Source organism: Neofelis nebulosa, chromosome 6, assembly GCF_028018385.1.
Source record: "Neofelis nebulosa isolate mNeoNeb1 chromosome 6, mNeoNeb1.pri, whole genome shotgun sequence".
Taxonomy (NCBI): domain Eukaryota; kingdom Metazoa; phylum Chordata; class Mammalia; order Carnivora; family Felidae; genus Neofelis; species Neofelis nebulosa.
Window position 1 is genome coordinate 100136821 of NC_080787.1, and position 23549 is coordinate 100160369.

General features: G+C 47.7%; 2 protein-coding genes across 5 annotated transcripts in view; both read right to left on the reverse strand.

Annotated features, from left to right (window-relative positions):
• The window catches only part of BEND3 (BEN domain containing 3), a 36141-nt gene extending 20314 nt beyond the window's left edge, over positions 1 to 15827 (reverse strand). For both annotated transcript variants that reach the window (XM_058734858.1, XM_058734857.1), the window contains exon 1: positions 15560 to 15827. The gene's annotated coding sequence lies outside the window, so the exon portion shown is untranslated. The remainder of the gene's footprint in view (positions 1 to 15559) is intronic.
• A 2812-nt stretch (positions 15828 to 18639) lies between these two features.
• Positions 18640 to 23549, reverse strand: part of PDSS2 (decaprenyl diphosphate synthase subunit 2) — a 295263-nt gene continuing 290353 nt past the window's right edge. The window contains exons 11-12 of one of the 3 annotated variants that reach the window (XR_009263178.1): positions 21072 to 21154; positions 18640 to 18978 (exon numbers count right to left, since the gene is read on the reverse strand). The gene's annotated coding sequence lies outside the window, so the exon portion shown is untranslated. Of the gene's footprint in view, positions 18979 to 20829; positions 21155 to 23549 lie in introns of those variants that run through there. The other 2 variants (XR_009263177.1, XR_009263180.1) reach the window with 2 other exon arrangements.

Genomic DNA, 23549 nt, shown 5'->3' on the forward strand with positions numbered 1-23549 from the left:
TGGCTGGTCGAAATGAAGATATGCCGTAAGGGTAAAGTACACACTGGATTTCAAAGATTTAGCAGAGCAAAAAAACAGTGTAAAATATCTAATAATTTTTTATGTCAATTACACGGCGAAATGATGTCAGCTATCTTAAAATTAATTTCACCTTTTCTTTTAATGTAGCTACTCGAAAATTTTAAATCACACGTGTGGCCTGCATTCTATTCTTATTGGATGGTGTTAGTCTAGCCCTTCCTTCCAAAGCAACTAGAAGAGGCAGTGTGGGTTTCTAAAGTTCTTGAGCTCCACATAATCTGCTCCAAACCTTTCTTTTTCCTGATGAGGGAGCAAGGCAGGAGGGGGCGGGGGGGGGGGGGGGTGCACAGAAGAGCGAGGGGGACTGTATGGGCTGCCAGGTTTGGTGCAGAGCCCCCGACTCCCACTGCCCCGGCCAGAATGGAATGGAATGGAATGATTAAAAGCACCATTAATCTTTGAGATTCTCCGAACTACCCTAAATTACATAACAGCATCCACAAATAGCATAAGGTGTGAATGAGGGAGTAGCGTTACAAAAGAATACACATGACAGCCTTTACTGTTGACACCGAGGAGTTGCGGTTCCCACAATTGATTAGGCTGCCTACAAACATGGAGTTCCCATTTTGGTTAAACATCAGAGGAGAGCAGAACTAAGAAGTATCTTTTAAGAAATTTCTAGAAGGAAGAGGGATGCCATCTACAAAGTCCAGTACACTATTCACCAAATAGCCACAGAATGGTGTGTGGTCCTCTGTTTTAGATGGGGGAAAGAGGGAGGGGAGGAGGTGTGCAAGAGACAGAGTCTAGGTCATCTATGCACACAGTAACAACTTCGAAATCCATTAATAATAGCAACACACATACAGTGCCTACGATGTGATGTGCTATCCTCAGAGCGTCATGAAAACTTTGACTTTCTTTTATGAAAGAAGAGGGCTTCTTTCCATCACTATTTTATGAATTTTCAGAGAAATGAGTAAGAAAATATGAGATTTATTTGAAACTGAACTTACACTGAAAATACTTCCCATTCACCAATCTACTATCTGAAAAACATAACACACAAGATGATATTGAGGGAAAATAAGAAGTCAAATTCAAGGGTCAGAGAGTTGTTTTACCAGAGGTGAATTTTGGCCAATGCAATTTCCATTCTATTGCAAGGAAAAAACCCCACATCTGACAACATCACCCCACTGGCAGGGGGTGGGGAGTGGCATGGGGGGGGCACCGGCAGGTAGGTGAACATCAGTAGTCTGAGGTGGGGAAGGTGGCCAATGCCAGGGGGAAGTTCAAGCCTCCCGACCCCCAGCCCAGGCAGGAGGCTTCATAACGAAGTGTACTCCAGGCCTCACGCAACTGCCTTGGAAACCTTGCCACACGGTCACAGAACGCAGTCCCTGAAATCAAGAGCACAGGGGAGAAGCAGCAGAATAGATGGGCAGAACTGAGCGAAGGTTGTCAGAGAGGGCACAGTGTACAAAACAAATTAGTCTCTGGGGAGGAGAGGTGGGAAAGGGAGGAGAAGGTGGATGGCTTATTTGGGGAAAGAAAAACCACAAAGGCTCGGATAAGGAGAAAGCATTAAAGGACAAGCAAATCCTAGAAGAAAACAGGTGTCGGAGAAGAAACACAGCAGACAGAACCACAGTGCAGAGCAAGGGCAGCATGGTTATCTAGTATTTTATCTGCCCAACTGTGTTCTTCCAGGGAGCAGCGGGGAGCCGAGGAGGAGGCACTGCGGCAGGCTGGGGCCGAGCGCACCGGCCCAGCAGGCCCGTGGCGCAGTGCCGGGCGCGCACTCTGCAGGGACTGGGGGGCTCGGTGGACAGGAAGGGTATTTTCTGAATCGCACCATGGGACACTACATACGGCAGGCGACGCAGCACCTGAATTCTGAGCAGCCCAAGTCAAAAAACGGTGCAGTTAGAGCACACACCTGAGCTCTGTGGGTGGGCAGAAAGCCAGAGGGAGAGCTAGGAAGGCTCCCAGGGGCCGGCTTCCCCGGCATTCAAGACACAGGACGACATCTGCTTTTGTGTGCATTTCTACACCAGTGACAGATGCTAGGCTAGCACAGAAGTAACCCAGGCCACAGCACGGTGGGCCCCTTCCCTCCCAGCCAGCAAAGCAGCCCCGCTCCTTGGGAAGCTGGGAGATTTCCTGTTGGCGAGGCCTGGAGAACCCACAACTGCATCTGATTTCATGGTAGGGGCAGAAGTGAGGGTCCCCAGTAACACCCGTGGCCCACAAACTACGGGCCGGATGCACCAGCCGCTTTCACCTCACCTGGAGCTATTTTATTCCCAATTTTACCAATAAAGAAACTGATACAGGGCACCTGAGTGGCTCAGTTGGTTAAGCATCTGACTTCGGCTCAGGTCATGATCTTACAGTTCATGAGTGCGAGCCCCACACTGGGCTTTGTGCTGACAGCTCAGACCCTGGAGCCTGCTTCGGGCTCTGTCTGTCTGTCTGTCTCTCTCTCTCTCTGTCCCTCCTCCACTCACATTCTCTCTCCTCTCTCTCAAAAATAAACATTAAAAAAAAATTAAAAAATAAAAAGAAACCGAGGGCATTTACCTTAAATATAAACAATTCATTTGTCAACTGTACCCCAATGAAGATAGAAAAAATTATTTTTATAATATCATTTTATGGAAACAAAATATTTGAATATTGAAAGGGAGGAAAAAGGGAACAGAGGGCAGGTAACTTGCCCAGTGTCACACAGCCAGTAAGGAGAAGTAGGATTCAAACCTAGTCTATGTGTATCTCTGGTCAGCCACCCACAGAGGAAATCACAGAATCCTCCTTCTTCTATTAACGTTCTTCTGAAGAACACAGGGGCCAGTTTCCAGCCTTGGACCCTTCTGTCCCACAGCCACTGGAGCACCCAAATCTCCTTTTGTCTGCATGTAGCTACTCGGAAAACCAGTCTATTCCATGCCTATAAATACGGACTCTACTCCACAGTACAATAGAGATTCTACAAGAGGGATGTGTGGGTCACTTCCTGGCATCCTGGAGCTGACATGATGACTGCACATCAATGGTCAGGGCTGGGTAGAAAGGGGAGGGGCATCACATACCTGCCTCCACACGTTGCTACCTCCATTTCCTGGTCATCTGCCCAGATGATGGTCACAAGGTTGCTCATCCTGGGTGGACACAAGCGGCTGGATGCCGAGCATGCCACAGAAATTCCGATCCTTACATGACTCTAGGTCATGTAGGACTTGCCAACCACCACAGCCCCTGCCCACCTGGGCTTGCTAGGATTACCGTCTCCTCTGCCTGCCGGACCTTCTCATTTTAATGTCCTCTCCTTCTCAAAATCCTCCTAGTCCTCTCACCACGACTCGCAGATTGTGAGACATTCTAACTACGCATCCCCAGGTCCCTGAGAATCAGCTTTCACCCCAAGACGTGGCTGTTGCATGTCCCTCAGAATTGCCTGGCCAAGCCCAAAGGAATGTTTAAACAAATGAAGGGGACAAGTGTCAACGAGACCTGTGTAGCCTGATGCCACCTCTCGCTAAAAAACACAGGTTCTAACACATCAATGACCTGTTAGAGGGAAACTCTCAAACAGGACCAATTTCCAGTGGTAAATGCTCCTTTTTTTTTTTTTTAAACCAAATAGCCTAGGAAGCCTCAGGCTAAGTGGCCATCATTGGTACGGAAAGGTTTAAATGTTGCAGAGCTCATGAGAGTGTATGTAATTTTATTAAAATGCCTAATAGTCTCTATCCTCCTGCTCAGATCGAGACGGACAATGTTCAATTTTCCATGCAGGGCACATGGGTGGGGGAAGATTACAGTGTCATCGGAAAAGCCTTCCGTTTACAAAAAGCACAAAAGGGAAGGTAATCCCGAACGTTCAAAAATAACACGATGCTTTAGCCACTCAAATATCAAATTACAAAGGCTAAGTTGCTTAAATTGGCTACATAAATGCAATAACTGGTGGGGCTACCTCGCCTCATGCTGAAACACCGGCTGAATCTGATGCCTGAGTATCAGCCAGCTCCTGCCTCTGGCGGGAAGGAAGTCTGTGAAGACAGACAAGGGGGAGGCAGAGAAGCGAGAACCATTCACTTGTGCTTAGAAAAAAATCCATTCTAAGAGATGCCACAAAGAAATGGAAACGCTGAAAAGATTTACAAATTATAGGTCACTGTCTATTTTTGGAGTTCATTTTTAAGAATGGAAGATGCTTAAAGTCTTTTTTTTCCTTTTTCTTTTTTACTAGATAATACATGCATATGAAATAAAGTTCGAAAGTGTAAAAGAGGGGGTAGCTCAGGGATAGAGCATTTGACCGCAAAAAGTATAAAGGGGTATTTGGTTTAAAAGTCCACTGTCCTCCAGTCACTGGGTTACTCTCTCAGAAGCAAGAATGTCCGTTCTCTTGTGCATCCTTCCAGAGATGTTCTGGGTCGGTGGTTCTCAAGGTGTAATCCCTATGCAGAGGTGCACCACAGCTGGCTCATTCTGGCTCGCACGCAGTGTGTCTCTCCCCAACTCAACTTTAGAGGAGGCGAGTTGGTAGCTAGAAATGGACCGCAGTGGGCATATTTACACCACAGAAATGGACATTTTTAAAAACAGCTTTTTCTTCTTTCTTGAGAGCCATTTTACCAGTATTGAACATTCAAAGCCTTTCAAGGGGTCCACGAGATGAAAACTATGTTCATAACACTGAGATGTTATTGCCCCTTTTCTCTTACCGGTGTGCAGGAGAGTATTCCAGAAGCTACGTGATATGTCATCTTCCAAAAGACTGAATACAGAGGCAGACAGGAAGATGCAGTTGCCTTCTATTAAGTCAGATGTTAAAGAGAGTTGCAAGAATGTAAACAACACAAGGGCAGCCTGGCTGGCTCAGTTGGTAGAGTGTGTGACTCTGGATCTCAGGGTTGGGAGTTCAAGCCCAACACCGCGTGTAGGGATTACCTAAAAATAAAATCTTTTCCAAAAAATGGAGGGGAGGGAAGACACCTGGGTGGCTCAGTCGGTTAAGCGTCGACTCTTGATTTCAGCTCAGGTCACGATCTCCTGGGTGTGACATCAATCGCCAAGTTGGGCTCTAAGCTGAGCATGGAGTCTGCTTGGGATTTGTTTCTCTCCCTCTCTCTGCCCTCCCTTGTCATGTGTATGCTCTCCCCCCTCCCCACCGCCAAAAAAAAGGAATGTAAACATTCTTTTCACTAAGATTTTCAAAATGCTTATTTATTTTGAGGGGGGAGGGGTAGAAAGGGGGAGAGACAGAATCCCAAGCAGGCTCCGTGCTCAGCTCGGAGCCCAACTTGGAGATCGATCTCATGACCACGAGATCATGACTTGATCCAGTATCAAGAGTCAAACGTTTAACTGACTGAGCCACCCAGGTGCCCCCATTAAACTATTACTGACGTTACCTTGTAATGGATTTACTATGGTTTTTAAATGAGTTAACAAATATTTAAACGTTTTTCCATTTTAATTTCTAACACAGTAAATATTGACAGATATAACCTATATAAACAAAGGCTCTTTGGGGTCTTCAGTAATTTAAAAAAAAATTTTTTTTAATGTTTATTTTTGAGAGAGAAAAAGAGACAGAGAGAGACAGAGCATGAGCGGGGGAGGGGCAAAGAGAGAGGGAGACACAGAATCCGAAGGAGGCTCCAGGCTCCAAGCTGTCAGCACAGAGCCCAACGTGGGGCTTGAACTCACGAATCGTGAAATCATGACCTGAGCCAAAGTCTGACGCTTAACCAACTGAGCCACCCAGGCGCTCCAAGGGGTCTTCAGTAATTTTTAAGCATATGAACACATGCAAAAACTGGAAGAGTTAAGATCCTGATCCTCGTTTTTCTCACTTAATAAATATATCATGTAAATTTCTCTATCACTTCTTTTTTAGCTTGAGTTCCCCCCAGAAGCAGATTCGGAGACAAGGATCTGGAGTGAGTAGTTTCTCTGGGAGGAGAGGGTCAGGAGCAATGTAATGAGCTTCCTTCCGTGGCGTAGGAGCTCCCTGGCTACGGGCAGTGCTGAGGGCACTAAGGGAGGGGTCCAACAGGGCCAACCCCCCCACTGAGCAAGCTCCTGGAAAGCAGAAACTGCTGTGCATTCTCTTCTGACTCCTCACCTCACTGCCCAGTGCTTTGCATACTCGGTGAGAATCAATAGCAGCAAGGGCCTACTCTGTAGAAGGAGCTTCACAGTAAACTAACGTCACCTAACAATCCTGTGAGGGAGAAACTCCCGTCAGTCTCGTTTTATGAGTCGGGAAACCGAGGCGCAGTTTTAGAGACACAACAGACCTCAGAGATGATCTCCTTTTATAGGTATGGGCTCCAAGGCCCAGAAAGGTTTGGGAATATGCTCAAGCCTGCCTGATCAGTGCTTTGGGGGCTACACCCCCCACGGCGTGACGGGAGCTGCTGGTGTCAGTGGGGCGACTGTCCTCTGCGCAGGGGATGACGGACCACACAGCCTATTTACTGGGACTGATCACAACCAACACAAGTCAAGACGGAGGGCCTGGAGAATGAAGACGGAACTGTGGAGCCTCTGTCAGAGGGGAGGTTGGGTAAACGGCGTCAGATAAAAGTCACAGGAAGGAAAGAGCACTCAGAACCCCAAGGTTAGGAGATACTACATTAGGGTTTCCATAACAACCGTAACTCACATCTAGTAAACACAGGCTGCCTGCCACAGCTGTGCAGGAGACCACCAATGCTTGCAATTTTGTGACCTGGATACAAATAATTTTAGGCTCTGGTACATGCCCACCAGACTCTTCTTCCTTTGGAGAGGGAGAGAAATAACATTAAAGCAAATTCTAGGTGGAAGAAAAGTCTACTTTGAAAAGAACTTTGTCAGTGCTTAAATGGGCAAATCTTGATCTTCCTTATCGCTTTCAGCTTCTAAGGACCTGTAACCAAATCCCTGTGTCACTTACAGAGCCTCACACACTTGAAAGTTATGCTATGCAGTCGCCTCTATGAGCAGAGGCCAGAAAGCAGAGAACCAGAGCTCTGTTACCTTACAGGGGATCTTAGGCTAAGCACGGGCAGGAACGGAGCATCGGAATGAGGGTGGAAATCCCGGTGCAGAAGCCCTCCACAGCCCTTAGCTGTTATTATTTACTGATAAATTCCACTAAAACATGCTGACAAAATGGGAGAGACAACAAACTGAATGTGACCTGCACTGAGATCCCCTTTGATCACTATTGTTATTTCCATCAGACAACGTTAGGAAGTGAACTTCGACACATTTTTCTCAACACATGGATCCAAAACCTCTATTGACAGGAAGAGCCGAGCATTAAATTATGTGTAAAGATTCAAAATCAATTGTTCATTACAGGGCTACCCAGTCAATAACAACATACTTCAAAGTTCACTGGGGAGATGTCAACAGCATAATTAAAAAAATGCCATAAAGCAGCTGGAAGGAAATATGCCACAATGTTAATTACCTCCAATTAGGAGATTATGGATGATTTTTTTTCCCCCCGAATATTTCCTTCTACTTTCCAAATATTCTACAGCGGACATGGAATTCTTTGAAAATAAAGAAATGTTTAAAAACGGAAAAAAAAAAGAAGTATTACAATATGAATATAGAATATAGCCACGGCATATTCTAACCTAGGCCCACAAACAGCAACACGCTAATTATGTACAATCAAATCATTTAACTTTTAAACATTTAAAATGTCGATAGTTTAAGAATCAATATACAACTGACAAACCAGTAAAGACCTTTCATTTCATAACTGCCTCTGAGTTACTGCCGCTGAAGGTATTATCAGTGTGGGGAGAGAGAGAGATGAGAAAAAACTGTTAGCTCATAAACCTGGGTGTGAATGAGAAGGAAAGGAGATCAGTTTTGAACCATAAGGAAATGTCATCTCCTGATGGATACATTACAGGCTCTAACAACGCATTTGCCTGATACTTGAAAGATTTTTCAAAATAAGGCAAATTTCATGGGAGGAAAAAACAAACAAGACAAAACTCAAAAAGCCAGAGCAAGTCTTCTGGATCAGGGCTCAAAGGCCAGGTCACTGGAGAGTTCGTGGCTGGCTGGAGAAATGAATGGACTGGCCAGCAGCTCAGCAATTCACCAGGCAGGGGCCTAACTTGCTGGGTTCCTATACTCTGGATGACAACTGTTAAAATGTAGTCCTTTCAGGGCACCTGGGTGGCTCAGACTGTTGAGTGTCCAACTCTTTTTTTTTTTTTTTTTTTTTAACGTTTATTTATTTTTGAGACAGGGAGAGACAGAGCACGAACAGGGGAGGGTCAGAGAGAGGGAGACACAGAATATGAAGCAGGCTCCAGGCTCCGAGCCGTCAGCGCAGAGCCCGACGCGGGGCTAGAACTCACAGACCGCAAGATCATGACCTGAGCCGAAGTCGGCCGCCCAACCGACTGAGCCACCCAGGCGCCCCGAGTGTCCAACTCTTGATTTCGGTTCAGGTCTTGATCCCAGGGTCAGGCTCTGCGCTGTGTGGAGTCTGCTTAAGACTCTCCCTCTCTTTAAAAAAATTAAATTGGGGCGCCTGGGTGGCTCAGCAGGTTAAGCATCTGACTTCGGCTCAGGTCATGATCTCACAGTTTGTGAGTTCGAGCCCTGCAACAGGCTCTGTGCTGATAACTTGGAGCCTGGAGCCTGCTTCGGATTTTGTGTCTCTCTCTCTCTGTGCCCCTCCCCTGCTCATGCTCTGTGTCTCTCTGTCTCTCAATCTCTCAATAATAAATAAATGTTAAAAAAATTTTTTTTAATTTAATTTTTAAAACAAAGAAAAAAATGTGGTCTTTTCTACAAGGCTCTCTGGTGTCTAAGCACCACAGGAGATGTTCTGACGCGCTCTGGGGCCCTCCTTCCCTGAATCCTCAAAATTGGCCCAAACTAGGCGAGCAGAGGCCTGCTCTGAGGGCCTGGCCCCAGGGTGAAGCAGCAGGAGGAGCTCAAGAGGGAAGGTCAGGAGGTCTGCAGAGCTGAGGAATGGCTGAACCACAGAAAAAGGAAGGTGTGCTGTGGTGACTGGTTAAAGTGGGTAATAAAGAGTCACACAGAACCTGACTTGGGGAATTCTTGCTGAGAGCTGAATGCAAGACCACAGAAAGGACAGCAGGGGTCAGCTGGGGTGGCCATTCCTTGCCAAAGCCCACTGCCTTCACAGGGTCCTGGGTCTCCTCCCTCAATGTCCCACAGGGGTCCAAAGGACAACATTCTCCAGTGCTTCTCCGCGGGGGGCTAGGAGTGGCCAGGGGTCCTTTCCATCCAGTTCTTTCCACAGAACCAGTGCTCCTTGAGAGAGCAACCAGCCCAGGCCCCTTGCGAGAGCAGCTCGTGGCTAACCCAAGGTGCCAAGGGCTTGTGGCTGGCCAGGACTCACACCAGGACCAGCAGCAGGCCTCGAAATGGGAAGTACTTGGGCTTCCTGAAACCTCGAGGTTCAAATCCCAGCCAGCTGACTCAGGATTCTGGCCCAGCTAATCGGAAACGTCCACTGAACTTGGTGTTGGCCCCTGGGCTGAGGGGGCTGAGCTGCAGCCCTGACCTCAGGCCACTCAGGGGCGCAGATCCTCCCAAGTCATGTTTTCAGATGTAAAGTGAGGCAAGCCCTCACCACAGGAAGGGCTGCTAGGGAATGTGAGCCCCAGGAGAGCAATGCGATTGGAACCCGTGTGTGGTGCTGCTGCATTCGAAGGGTAAAGCAGAGAAAAAACACCCGGGCCATTCTAAGGGTGCTATTAATAAAACATACTCAGGATTTAAAAAGCTTGAGACCCAACCGAACCTCACTTCATCCTTTTCACAACTGATCTGGCTTCGTGATATCTGTCACGTGGATTTTAAAAACTGAGCACGGTAAAGGAGGACAGCAGCTAACATTCCAGCTGCACGGTCTGTTTTCCATGCTAACCCACGCAGTCCCCACAAGAGCCCTCTTATTTTGCAGGGAGGGTGGCAGTCTGAGCCTCACTTGGGGTGGGGGGTATCACAGGGAGCATGAAGAGGGAAGGGACGGAGGTGGACTCAGGGGCGATGGTCTCATTCCAGCCTTTCGAGAAGAGCCGGGACCGAGTGGGACATGACCAGGCCACGCTTTCCTTTCTCCCTTTCCCAGGGGCACCCCTCTGTAGGCTGGGCTCTGCTGCAGAGCAAGTCAACTGGCCAGCTGGGCCCCTGGACCACCAGAGGGACTCGTGCCACTGATCTTGAGAAAATGGGAATTCCCTATCGAAGTTTAGGGTCAGGAAGAATCAGGTGGAAACCCTGGCCCCACCTACGTCCGGCTTGTGACGTGGGCAAGTTTCTCACCCAACCTCGGTTGGTTCTTCTGTAAAATGGGGTTGCACACACTACCCCCACCTCAAGAGTTTCCGTGAAAATGACAAAGGAGAGCGTGACTGGCACACACCACTTAGTGTTATCTGTTGCAGAGCCCTTAAAAAAAAAGATTTTCAAAGTGCATTTTAATAGTGAATTTTCTTTAAAACGGCAAAATTAAGTAATATGGTTTAAAGCTTTTAAAAGTTTTAGTAACTTTTCTACTTTTCTTTTAAATGAAAGAAACAACTGGAAGGGGATAAAATCAAATAAATTGCTCTCCCTAAGGACTGGAAGAATGTTCCCATGCCATATGCTCTTGCGGGGCTCAGGGCTCTGGGTTTACAGGAAAGGCTGGGAGACTCGGGGCTCTCAGAACCCAGCCCTCCTGGCAGTGGCATCCTGCCCAGGGGACTTGCAGGACATGTTTGCAATTTGTTTTTTATTTTTAGACACATCTGCAAATGCAGTTTGAAAAATACCAGTCCTCACAAAAACCAGGGCAATTCCCGCTGCCACCCGGAGTCTTCTAAAGCTGTAACTGTTGCTGCCTTCCTTATTCAGAGTACGACGGCATCTTCCTGCAAAGCTCAGAGGCACAACCTCCTGACCCTGCCTGCCTGCGATTTGGGGTCTTACCCTTCAGACACGGTCTTGTCTGAATGTGACTAAATGTGATGTCTTCCTCAGCTAAGCCATTATAATTAAGCCCTTCATGAGGCCAAGAAGGGCTACCTCCTTGGACATCAATAGTGAGAGGCGCCAGATTTCTTTTTCTTTTTTGATTTATTTTTTAATTTACATCCAAGTTAGTTAGCATATAGTGCAACAATGATTTCAGGAGTAGATAGTAAGAGGTGCCAGACTTCTAACTTTAACCCTGGCACCCAGAAGCTGGGGCTCAAGGAGGAAAAGAGGGCCAGCACATCCCAGCAGTCACCCATGTGACTGACTGGACAATGGTGACTAATTTTCCTAGGAGGCATAAGCTGAGCTTCCTCTGTACTTCCCACTTTTTCAAGTGCATTGTCTTGTGACCACATGAGCTAATTAGAGTTGGGGCAGTCTTGTGTAAATACCCCTCCTCCCCCAAGCCTCCATCCTTCCATTCAGAGGCTCCATGCTCAAACCAACAACCCTTGCCTATAAGACCAGGGGCCCTTGGCTGACTCAGTTGGAAGAGCATGTGACTCCTGATCTTGGGGTTGTGAGTTTGAGCCCCGCACTGAGTGTAGAGGTTAAAGAAATAAATGCAAACTGATGCAGCCACTCTGGAGAACAGTGTGGAGGTGCCTCACAAAACTAAAAATAGAACTACCCTACGACCCAGCAATAGCCCTAGTAGGAATTTATCCAAAGGATACAGGAGTGCTGATTCAGAGGGGCACATGTACCCCGAAGTTTATAGCAGCACTATCAACAATGGCCAAATCATGGAAAGAGCCCAAATGTCCATCAACTGATGAATGGATAAAGAAGATGTGTGTACGTACACACACACACACACACACACACACACACACACACACACACACACACACACAGGAATACTATTCGGCAGTGAAAAAGAATGAAATCTTGCCATTTGTGACAACATGGATGGAACTGGAGGGCATTATGCTAAGTGAAATATGTCGGTCAGAAAAAGAGATCATGTATTTTCACTCATTTGTGGAATTTGAGAAACTTAACAAAAAGCCATAGGGGAAGGGAAGGAAAAATAAGTTACAGAGAGAGGCAAACCATAAGAAAATCTTAAATATAGAGAACAAATTGAGGGTTAATGGGGGTGGGGAGTTGGAGGGGTGGGAGAAAGCGGGAGATGGGCATTAGGAGGGCACTTGTTGGGATGAGCACTGGGTGTTGTATGTTAAGTGATGAATCACAGGAATCTACTCCCGAAGCCAAGAGTACACAGTATATGCTGTATGTTAGCTAACTTGACAATAAATTATTTAAAAAAAGAAAAAAGAAAAAAATCAAAAAAAAAGAAAGAAAGAAAAAAAGACCAGTAAGTAATTTATTCAAATTGAGCAATCAATGTCCTTATAGATCCTGATGCAACTGTTTCACTGGCCACTGAGAACTGAAAATGAGGTGAGAAGAGACAACCTAAGTAGACAACTGACTTTTAATACATGTATTTCAAGTTGGATTGAAAATGGTGAGCTGCTGAGAAAAACTCAGCTCTAAAACAATAGTTTGTAAAAGCTCTGATCATTCAGTGACTAACATGCCAGGCATTTACCACCCTCCAAGTGAAATAGCACCTCTCCCGTTTGACACACTGAAGGCCTGATGCCAGCATGGAGCGCTCTTAGCTTGGCGTTTGCCCGTCATGTGTGGCAGCTAAGTTCCAGAAACCACAAGTGCTCTGAGCTGAAATAATGTTGCAAGAGATACTGGAGCATCAGAAGGGGAAGAAGAGCAACTGTCCAATCTGGAAGGGGAAAGAAATAGCACAAGTAAGCTGACACTCACAAAGCACATAAAATACCCAATTTGGGGGCATGTGTGTTGTGTGTGTGTGTGTGTGTGTGTGTGTGTGTGTGTATGTGACTTTAAAATTTTTTATTTTATCTTAATGTTTATTTATTATTGAGAGGGAAAGACAGCACGAGCAGGGGAGGGGCAGAGAGAGAGGGAGACAGAGGATACCAAGAGGGCTCAGCGCTGTCAGCAGAGAGGCCAGTACGGGGTTCGAACTCATGAACCTTGATGTTATGACCTGAGCTGAAGTCAGATGCTCAACCAACCGAGCCACCCAGGCGCCCCTTTAAATTTTATTTAAAAAAATTGGCGTACAGTAATTTACTCTCTGGGGGGGGGGAAGGGTGTGCAGTTCCATGAAAGATAGCACATATGTATACATCCCTGTAACCACCACCAAGGGGGCTGATACAGAAAAGTCCCATGAACCAGAAGATTAATTCTACGAATGAATCCCCCAAACTTACCTGAGCCAATAATGGACACAATGAATAACAAGGGTGGCAACCATAATTCACCACCTGTTATCACAATTGGGTGCCAGGAAAAAAATGCTAAACCCCAACCTCCCATACACTGACACCAAGTTATTTTTGCTGGTTGGCTAGCAACCTTCACGTGTTTCTACATTACAAAATTTGAGGTATTTAAAAGACACATCCCCAGAGTTTTCATCATGGTGTCAATTCAATTCATAAAAGCTTATTGTTTCCTTCTTCACTGTTTCAGGGGCTTTTCAGTCAGTTCTAAAAAGTGACAGGTGGGACATCTTTCAGATTACATCTTCACCTAATCAAACCTATGTCAGCATTGATTCTAATTCCTAATTATTATACATTCTGCAATTCCTTTGCTCATATAAGGCGTGCTCAGGAACCTAGAAGTGACCAAAAGGGATAGCATGAATAAGTGAATAAAAGTGGCACCCTAAATAGGTTATTGGGATGATCACCTTGTGTACTAGTCATAACTGGTCTATCTTCTTTGCTCTAGTGCTCTGTGTGTGGTGGGGGAAAGGAAGGACATAAAACTTGTCTGTTAAATTACTTCAGCAAAGGGATGAGTGTCTCTAGTAAAACTCACATTCAGTGGTGGAGTTTTTACATGACAGACGTTAAAGGCTCTGGTTTTATCCGTGAATTTCATTTCAAGGGCCCCACATACACCAGCTCCCCCACTGGTAGAAACAGGCTGCACTAACCCCACCTTTCTTCTGGAATCCAAGAGGGTCTCCATTCATTTAGCAAATATTTACTGAGCACCTACTACGTTATCAGACACTAGGTTGGTGGCTGGGGAGGAAAAAGTGTCAAGAAGATACAAGATCTTGCACACATCTCAGCAGGAAGGGTGAGAGAAGCTGCCAGAGTTCTGTACGGTGATACGAAACCATTAACTAGGGACGGATGATGAAACAAAAACAAACAAAAACTGAGGGGATTGGGAGTGCAGATAACAAAAGAATCTCCTCCATCCCTCTCTCCTAGACCGAACAAGCCAGAGAGCTAACTTCCTTGCCTCAGTTTCCTGCAGCCGCAGCTTTCAGGCACAGTAAACATTCAAAAGTCACTTTAAGAAAGTGAAGTTGAACATTACCAACTCTGAAGCGCTTAGCCCTATTCCGTGCACCCTAGGCTGGTTAGCCTTCGCGTGTAAAATTCTTCCAGACGTGCCACCTGAGCAATCAAACTCTTTCACCCCTGTAAAAACACCTTGTAAAAAACGGTATGTCGCGGCACACAAGGCCATCACAAGCACTGCAGCACAGCTCACCGATAGGGGAGGGCAAAGTATGCGTGGGAAATCACGTTTACAATAAAAAGGGAAAGGGGGCGGGCGATCACGAGGAGCAACGAGCGCCCTGGGCTCCAGGTCCGCGGCTGACCGGGAAGGCCTCGCGCCAGCCCGGGTGCACACCCAGGGCGCCGGGCCCGCCTCCAGCTCCCGGGCAGCGGGAACCGCGAACCGCGCCGTGGACGGCCGGGGAGGGAGCGCCGCGCCCCCTGGCGGCGGGGCCCGTCCCCGTCCGCTCCCGGCCACCGCCGTCGCCGTCGCCGCCGCCGCCGCCGGCCTGCCTGCCTGCCTGCCTTGCTCCATTTGCAGACTCCGGAGGCAGCGTCCCTCCGAACGGCGGCTCCTCCGGCCTCCAGCTCCCCGCTCCGCATCACCCTCCAGTCCCCGCCCCCTGCTCCTGCTCTGACACCCCCTTCTACACGCCAAGCCGTGCCCCGCCGAAGCCCGGCCGAGCGCGAGCGCCGAGCCCACCGCGGGCTCCGCCGAGCCTTCCGGCAGCCCCGGCCGCTCCATCCCGGCGCCAGGCGGGGGTGCGGGGCCCGCGCACGGCGCGAGTGGGGCGGGCGGCGGCGGCGCGGACCGTTCCACTCCGCGTCCCCCCCCCCCGCCCCCGGGCGGCGCGCGTGCTCCCCGGAACGCCATGGAGCCGCCGCGTTCCGAGCGGGCACAAAGGGGCGCGCGGCACAATGGGCGCGGCGAGCCCGTGGGCGCCCGGCGCCCGCTCCGGCGACTCGGCCCTGCGCGGGGGTGGGCGCTCCTCCCGGCGGGCGCGCTCGGGGCAGCCCCCCTTCGCGTCCCCTCCCCTGCTCCCGCCCCCACCCCGGCATGGATGTTGCAGCCACTCGCCCGTCCGTCTGCCCCGGAGCCGCCACCGCGCGGCCGGCTTGATCCGCCCCGCACTTACCTGGGACGCGAGTTCTGTACTTTGCAGAGCGGGCCCGCGCCGAGTTTGGGCGCCACGTGGGGGGGTGGGGGAGCGCGGGGCCGGAGAGCGGGGGCCGCGCGCGGAGGGCCTGGCCGGGGCGGCCCGGGGAGTTGCTGGGGGCGGCGGGAGGGCGCCGTGTATTTTCCCCTCTCTTTGTGTGTGTCCGTGCGCTGCGCTCTCGCGTGACGTGACGGGACTCCGTGTGTCATTTCCGCACAAGGACACAGGAGCCCCCGCTGCAGTGGAACCACAACCCCTCCGCCCCCACCCCTGGCCCGCCCCTCCCCCTCAGCGGGGCACACGCGGGACCGGCGGCGGCGCTCGGGCGTGAACGGCCGCGGCGGGGAGCTGGGGCGCGCACTCCGGGGACCCGGGCGGCCCTGCGCGCTCGTCCAGCGCCGCGCCGCTCCACGTGGGCCCGCGCCGGCGGCCCGCGGTGGGGGCGGCGGCTGAGAAACCCACGGCGCGCCCGGGCAGCGCTGCCTAACAATGTCCCCTGCACACCGTGTGTTCTCCCCCCGCGAGTCATTGCTCTAAAACGTAGTTGCTCAAACCCGAGGAGTTTGACCTGAAAAGCCTCTTTTTCGACTTTTTTTTTTTTTTTTTCTCTGCGGGACGGCGACTCTGCGGGTCGTCTCCTCCCTTGGCGCCCGCGTCTCTCCCGAGTTTTTGGCATCCCGATCGTGGCCCTGGTCCCCTGGGCGGGTGTTCCCGCGCCGCGATCCGCACAAAGACCTCGGGGCGCCGGGACCCGGGTGGCCCCCGAGGCCCCGCGGAGCCGGCATGGAGTCAGGCGGGGCGCGGGAGAGCGACTCGGGCGCTGGGAAACGCTGGCTCTGGCCACTCCCCCAGCAGGGTGGCCGCCCTCTGTTGTAAGCCTGTGCTGAAAATCTGCCTTCTACTTGTAACCCGAAGTTTTGAGGTTTGAGGCTACGGAGCGAGAGATTTCAGAAGTGCGCGCGCTCGCAGACCCACAAGCCACGGGATATCTGCGCCGGGCGCTTAAAATAGAAAAACACGAGTCACCAATTCAATAAGGGCGGATTCTTTCTCCTCCTCACTCCCGGACTGTAGATTCCAAGTTGATTAATACGAAGCCTACCCCTCGAGTATTTTCTTAAGTCTTAGCGACTTGAAGGGGTGTGGCGTGAGGGTCAGGGAAGCCCAATCCAACAGTTAAACCACGATTATATTTTAGGCAAACGATGAGAATGTAGTTTTTTTTTTTTTTTAATCCTTTAATTTGCCGGTCGGAGTAAATATAAAAAGAAAAATGCAAATGATCCCATCTGCTGCTCACAGCTGACTGGCTGCAAGAGAGGACCATGTGGCCCAGCCCTGCGCGGTCAGTGAATAGGTAGAATAGATTTTAAAAGAAGGCATATGCTGGCTCCTTGCTGGCCAGTCGCCGGGAGGGTTTGAATTAACGTATAGTTTTGGATTACCGTATCCTCCTCCGGACCACTCCAGTTGGGAATTTAGTAATTATGCAAGTTCCTTCCCTTCGGATTTGAAATCTAAAGGCACAGGGTTATCCAAGACCTTTGAGGAACTACGTGGAACATTCTGGAGCTGTATTTGGATAGCCCATTTTGAGAAGTCAGTACTAATTGCTATGCAAAATTAGCAAGCCTCCGGGAGAACTGAGCCCTGCATCCAGGGGGTGCTTTTATAAAAGAATCCATACGTGCTCAGTGTCATTCAAAACAGGATGATGAAAAGAATGGGGCCGAGATAGCAGCCCTTCAAATTCAAAAGACTTGAGACGCCCTATCTACATTTAAAATAGGGCGGAGGGAGGAAGGGAGGAGGACCGCTTGGGGCAGAATGGTTAATTTATACATTCCCAGAAGACCGAATGGAGGCACCTCGATTTCTGCCGGGAACTTGACTTTTACACTCACACATTAAATAACACGTATGATACAGTACATCGCTTGACTCACTTAAGAGATACAGCAGTTTTGGTTTCACCTTCAATTTAATGTGACAGTTATAATTAGAATTTAAAGAGTATAAATTGCATTTCATTAGTTCAGTTTTCTAGGATTTCCCAGTAGAAGAGTTAGGAAGAGTTAAGAGTAGCATTTAAGCTCACTTTGCATTTTTAAACCACTTTACAGAAGTGGTTTAAAAACGTAAAATGACCTTGTTATATTTTTACAAAGGGGACTAGATGAAATATGTATTGTGAAAATCTATATCCTAGCCAGCCCTTCACAGTAACAATTCAGGTATTTAAAGAGAAATTCAATAAAACCATAGAAATGAAATAATAGAAACCAACATTTTTGGTTATATTTGAAACCAGAGATTTTGTCAAATATAATTTTATTAATAAATAGCATCTAAGACAAGCAGCATGCTTACCTGAGCTTTTTAAAACATCTCTTAGGGAAGGACAAAGTGACCTTGAGTATTGTAAGTCATGCATCTTAATTTGCATAACTGGATCAATCTATTTAACAAAGTAAGCTGTCCATTCCAAATTATTAACAGAAATGGAAATCATTGCTATCTAGGAAATTACCTACCTTCAAATGGTTTTATAGGTTCTTTTTGTTTTGTTTAATAAGGAGTAAGGGAAAATAGTACATAAAGCTGAAAACAACCACTGCATTGGAATAGTTGTATCTCAAATGTACTTTGGAGCCTTTAAGAAATAATAGGTCTGGGGAAAAAATGATGTCTGAAAGTGCTACTGGATAAAAGTAATGCCTTCTGGAAAAAAATGTGAATAAACATGGAGTAAGATGGGTAGAGGAATGAGGATAAATAATACAATACCTGCCTAACACAACCCTAAGAAATCAGTGGGAGACTGTTCATGGTTCATAGGGATGTGTATAAAGACCTGGGGGCGGGGGGGACCCTGAGTTTTAGCTTTCTGCTTGATTGGAAATTTCTTAATTAGAAATGCATTTCTCAAGATTTCAAATGAAAGCTGTTGCAATTGATCTAATGAACTCATTTCCAATTTCACCTGAGTAAAATGCAGCAGGGGGGAATGGACTAGTTAGCCATATAAAGGATTCACATAAAGCACTAACTATAAAAACTCAAATGGAAAATTGCACAGCGTTTAATGAAGAATGGGATATATATACAATGTAAATATATATAATTAAGAGTGGCAGACAGACAGGCATTAGGTTTCAGATATCTTTGAACTGTTATTCTAAAGGTTTTTATCACCGCTAAAATATATTTATAGTTGCCAAGACAATATTTAGTAGGGCTTTTTTTCCCCCCTCAGTAGTTAAGTCTTAAAACAACGCAACAGATTTCACTGTTACTTGTGAGACAGTTCCACTTTATTTCTTGCCTGCTGGATGTATAATTTTGCCAATTCTTCAACTTCAAACAGAAGTGGCTGACAGATCCAGATTCCGTGAATACTGACAACAAAAAAGGAAAAAAAGAAAGGAAGCAGGAACATGTATTAACTTTATTAAATAGAACTTATGGAAAGACACACCTTGAAAAATAACTTGCAAAACTGGCTTTTGTTTGGGAAATTAAGCTTGGGGAGTTAAGTTTAACCCCTTGTATTCCGGGGGCAGGGTGGGGAGGGGAAGGGATGTTGGGGGGAGGGGGACTACTTTTAGTGGAATCCGGAACCAGTAAATGACCCAATGTGGAGGTAAAAAATAAGTTTTGAATGAAAAAGCTGCAGAGAATTTGTGCCGGGTAGTTCTCCTTCGGTGTTGAAGAACTATTTAATAATTTATAGCGGCTTGAGATTTTAAGGACCCAACACAGCCATTAGTATCTGATTTTAGTTGAATATCTGGCTTGCACAATAGGATTCTGCGAGAAGAAATGTTAGGGAGAGTGAAAATTGCTGCGATCCCACTCTCGGTTTCAAGCCCTTGAGAAAACAAATGCCAATCCGAACTATAGCTCATTCTCAGCCCAGAGTGCTGGCTGGAGGCGTTGCAGCCACCAGGGCCCCCACGCCCAGAGGGCTGCCCAAGGGCCTGCAGTCAAGAGTCCCCACACTGATCAGACAGATGCAGCAACAGGCAGGAAGCAAGGAACTAGACGAGGCTGGTTTCCCAGCCAATCAGAACCCATTAAAAAAAGAAGAAAAAGGAGACATACTACTCTAGTAACCAGCCAAGTTTTAAGAAATTATTTTATGCTGTGGGTCAAAAGATTCTTTAAATGAAATGGTATACACACACGCTTTTTTTTTTTTTTTTGGTCTTATTTGACCTAAAATATTTTCTGTACGATGAAACACCTCATAGAAATGAACTCGAGATCCAGTGATTCTACTTTCCCTGGGGAAACACTCAACCAAAGCTACATTTACAAGGATGTTCATTGCAGGATCATTCATGTCAGCAAGAAAATGGGAGAGAACTTGAAAAGTTGCTAAATGAATGACACATGCTATGGCATACTCTGTAGGCTTTAGAAAGAGGAAAAGTACTCTTTCTTATGGGTACAGAAGAATGTCTTTGCCATATTTATTGAGTAGAAGAAAATTAGAGATCTATTTGAAAGAGGACTTCGGCTGCCTCCATTTTGACGAAAGACTTTCCAGCTGGGTTCCTCCCAGTTGTCTCCGGCTCAGGTAGCAGACCCTGAGGGCAAAGCATCCCCGGATGAGAACTGAAATGATCGCCTGAAGCAATAAGGGCTGCCCTGAGCCTACAAGACCCCACCCGTGATTGCTCCAGGACAATGATCGATTTGACCTTCACTTCCTGCCTACAGTACCCGCACACCTTTGCCCCACATTTTCCTTGTGTAAACCTGGAAGTATTTTCGGCACGTTGGAGACGGTCTTTGGGATGCAGTCCACTGTCTTCCCGGCGTTGGCCTCACAGAAATAAATTCCTCTTGTTTCACCACTGCTAGTTTCTCTGCCTTTGAATTTTGTCAGCAGCGAGTGGCCGGACCTGGTCTGTTTGGGACCCCCTGGAGCCAGGTGCTCTTGTACCCCTGTGCCCCTACTACATAACATAACATAACCCAATTTTTGTAAGGAAAAGAAAAACACGGGGGCGCCTGGGTGGCGCAGTCGGTTAAGCGTCCGACTTCAGCCAGGTCACGATCTCGCGGTCCGTGAGTTCGAGCCCGATGGCTCGGAGCCTGGAGCCTGTTTCCGATTCTGTGTCTCCCTCTCTCTCTGCCCCTCCCCCGTTCATGCTCTGTCTCTCTCTCTCTGTCCCAAAAATAAATTAAATAAAAAAGTTGAAAAAAAAAAATTTAAAAAAAAAAAAAAAAGAAAAAGAAAAACACGTACATATATTTCAGCGTAAATAGAAAAGACCTGGAAGACACAGGGGTAACAGTGGTTTCCCCTGAGGTAGAGGAGGGTAGGGAGGAGAGGGATGTTTACTTTTTCACACGATACCTTTGTGTCATGTTGGATTTTATTTTTTCCCCCGTTATTGAGCATCTATTGCTTTTGTAGCTCTTTCTCCCTCCCACAGACTAAACCCTGAGTCGTCACCATGGCCTACAGAGCAAAAGTCACCCTGGAGTATCTGTGAGTCCTGCAGAGCTGGTGTGAAAGTCTGGATTTACTCCTGTCACCGGGCTCCCCTTCATCCACGTGTTCTTATGAAAAAAGAGATCATAATAATAATGCTCCAAAAGTAAATACAGCATTTGGCTATAGAACCCATGGCTCCGTTTCCCTAAGCCTCTGAATTGTCAGCCCAGTATTTTAGAGAAGTAACTGAATACATCTAACGATTTCCCTTGAATCATGGCACATTAAGGTCTGAGAAATAACCAATGTTGACTGCTTGATTCTACCAATAGAGAAGCTGAGGCAAAAAGGAAAGGTGGCTTGCCCAGGTCCACTGGCCTCTGGAACTACAGTTTCGGGTTCCTCTTTGTTATTCCTACTAAAAGCCAAAGAGATTTTTAAAAAGTCAGAGAGGGGCGCCTGGGTGGCGCAGTCGGTTAAGCGTCCGACTTCAGCCAGGTCACGATCTCGCGGTCCGTGAGTTCGAGCCCCGCGTCAGGCTCTGGGCTGATGGCTCGGAGCCTGGAGCCTGTTTCCGATTCTGTGTCTCCCTCTCTCTCTGCCCCTCCCCCGTTCATGCTCTGTCTCTCTCTGTCCCAAAAATAAATAAAAAACGTTGAAAAAAAAAAATTAAAAAAAAAAAAAAAAGTCAGAGAGGTCAGGGGCGCCTGGGTGGCTCAGTCAGTTAAGCATTCGACTTCAGCTCAGGTCAGGATCTTACAGCTCTTGAGTTCGAGCCCCACGTCAGGCATGGAGCCTGCTTCTGATTCTGTGTCTCCCTCTCTCTCTCTGCTCCTCCCCCTCTCACGCTCTCTCTCTCTCTCCCTAAAAAATAAATATTAAAAACAAATTTTTTTTAAGTCAGAGGTCACCAAAGAGTAAAATATACAAGGTTTGTGTTTCACCAACTGCATTTATTCAGAACAGCAGCCCCTGCCTCCAGCCTCAACCTTCAGTCTTATGCAGAGTAGATCTCCTAGAGAGGCCTTCTGGATTCCAAGTCTGGGCTAAAGGCCCCTGCTCTGTACTGACTTCCACGGCACCTTTTCTTTCTCTGTCACAGAGGCTGTTAGGAACTCAACCCTAACCGCTCCGCCCCACCCCAAATCCATGTGTTGAAGTCCTAACCCCCAGTGTACCCCAGAAAGTGACTGTATTTAGAGATAGAATCTCTAAAGAGGTGATTAATGTTAAACGAGGTGGGCCTCGGTCCATTGACTGCTATTCTTGAAAGAAGAGGGCGAGTCACCAGCCTTGAAAGAAGAGGGCGAGTCACCAGCGATGATGCACAGAGAAAAGGCTGTATGGGGACACAAAGAGAAGGTGGCAATCTGCAGGCCAAGGGGAGGGGCCTTAGGACAAACCAATGCTGCTGCACCCTGATCTGGACTGCTGGCATCCAGAATTGGGAAAGATAAATGTCCGTGGTTTAAGCTCCCATGTCTATGATGTCTTGTTAGGGCAGCCTGCGCTAACACACAGAACCTGCTCACAGGAAACTGGAATTACCTTTCCATAAACTCCTGGAGGGCAAGACCATGTTCAATTCAAACACTGTCTCCAAATACCTGGCTCTGTGCCTGAGACACAGTCGATGCTCAACAAATGTTTGCTGAGATCGAGTCAAACCTTAGAGGCAAAATGGGTCCTAGTCTCCATGAATGGTGCCTCCTGGAACTGTCCCTGTACCACCCATGCTGGTTGTTATAAAGGAAGAGCCCAGAGGCAAGCAGCTAATTCGTGGTAGGATCTGGGCCACAAGCCAGAACCCCACCCCCATGCCCACACCCCTATCTGCTCCATCCACCCAGCACCCCAATTCTGGAATAATACCACAGCCATAAAGTGCCTTCCATTGTTGTCTTAGTCAGCTCAGGCCACCATAACAAAATACCAGACACTAGGGGGCTTAAAAAACAGAAATTTGCTTTCTCACAGTTCTGGAGATTGGAAGTCTGAGATCGGGACACCAGCCTGGTCGGTTCTGGTGAGAGCGGTCTTCCTGATTTGCAGGAAGCCACCTCCCTGCTGTGTCCTCACAAGGCGGATAGAAAAGGAGCAAACCTCCTAGGGATCTCTTCTTATGAGGGCACTGATCCCATCCTGAGGGCCCCACCCTTATGACCTCATCTAACCCTCATTACCTCCCAAAGGCCCCATCTCCAAATACTGTTACACTGGGGATTAGGGCTCAACCTCAACGTATGGATTTGTGAGGGACATAAGCATGTAGCCCATAACAAAAGTGTTTTCACATTTTGTCACCCTGTTTACCTTTGATCACAGATCTGAGAGAGATGGGACAGGTATATCACCTCCTCATACCAATCCATCCCATTTTTAAATAGACGAAAAAAGATAAAGTCCAGAGAGACTGCATGGTTTGTAACTCGTTCTTTCATTTAACAGAGAGTTCTTGCAGGCCTACTATGTGCCAGGCACTGTGCCAGGCTCCAGATGCATAACTAGCAATTGGCATGA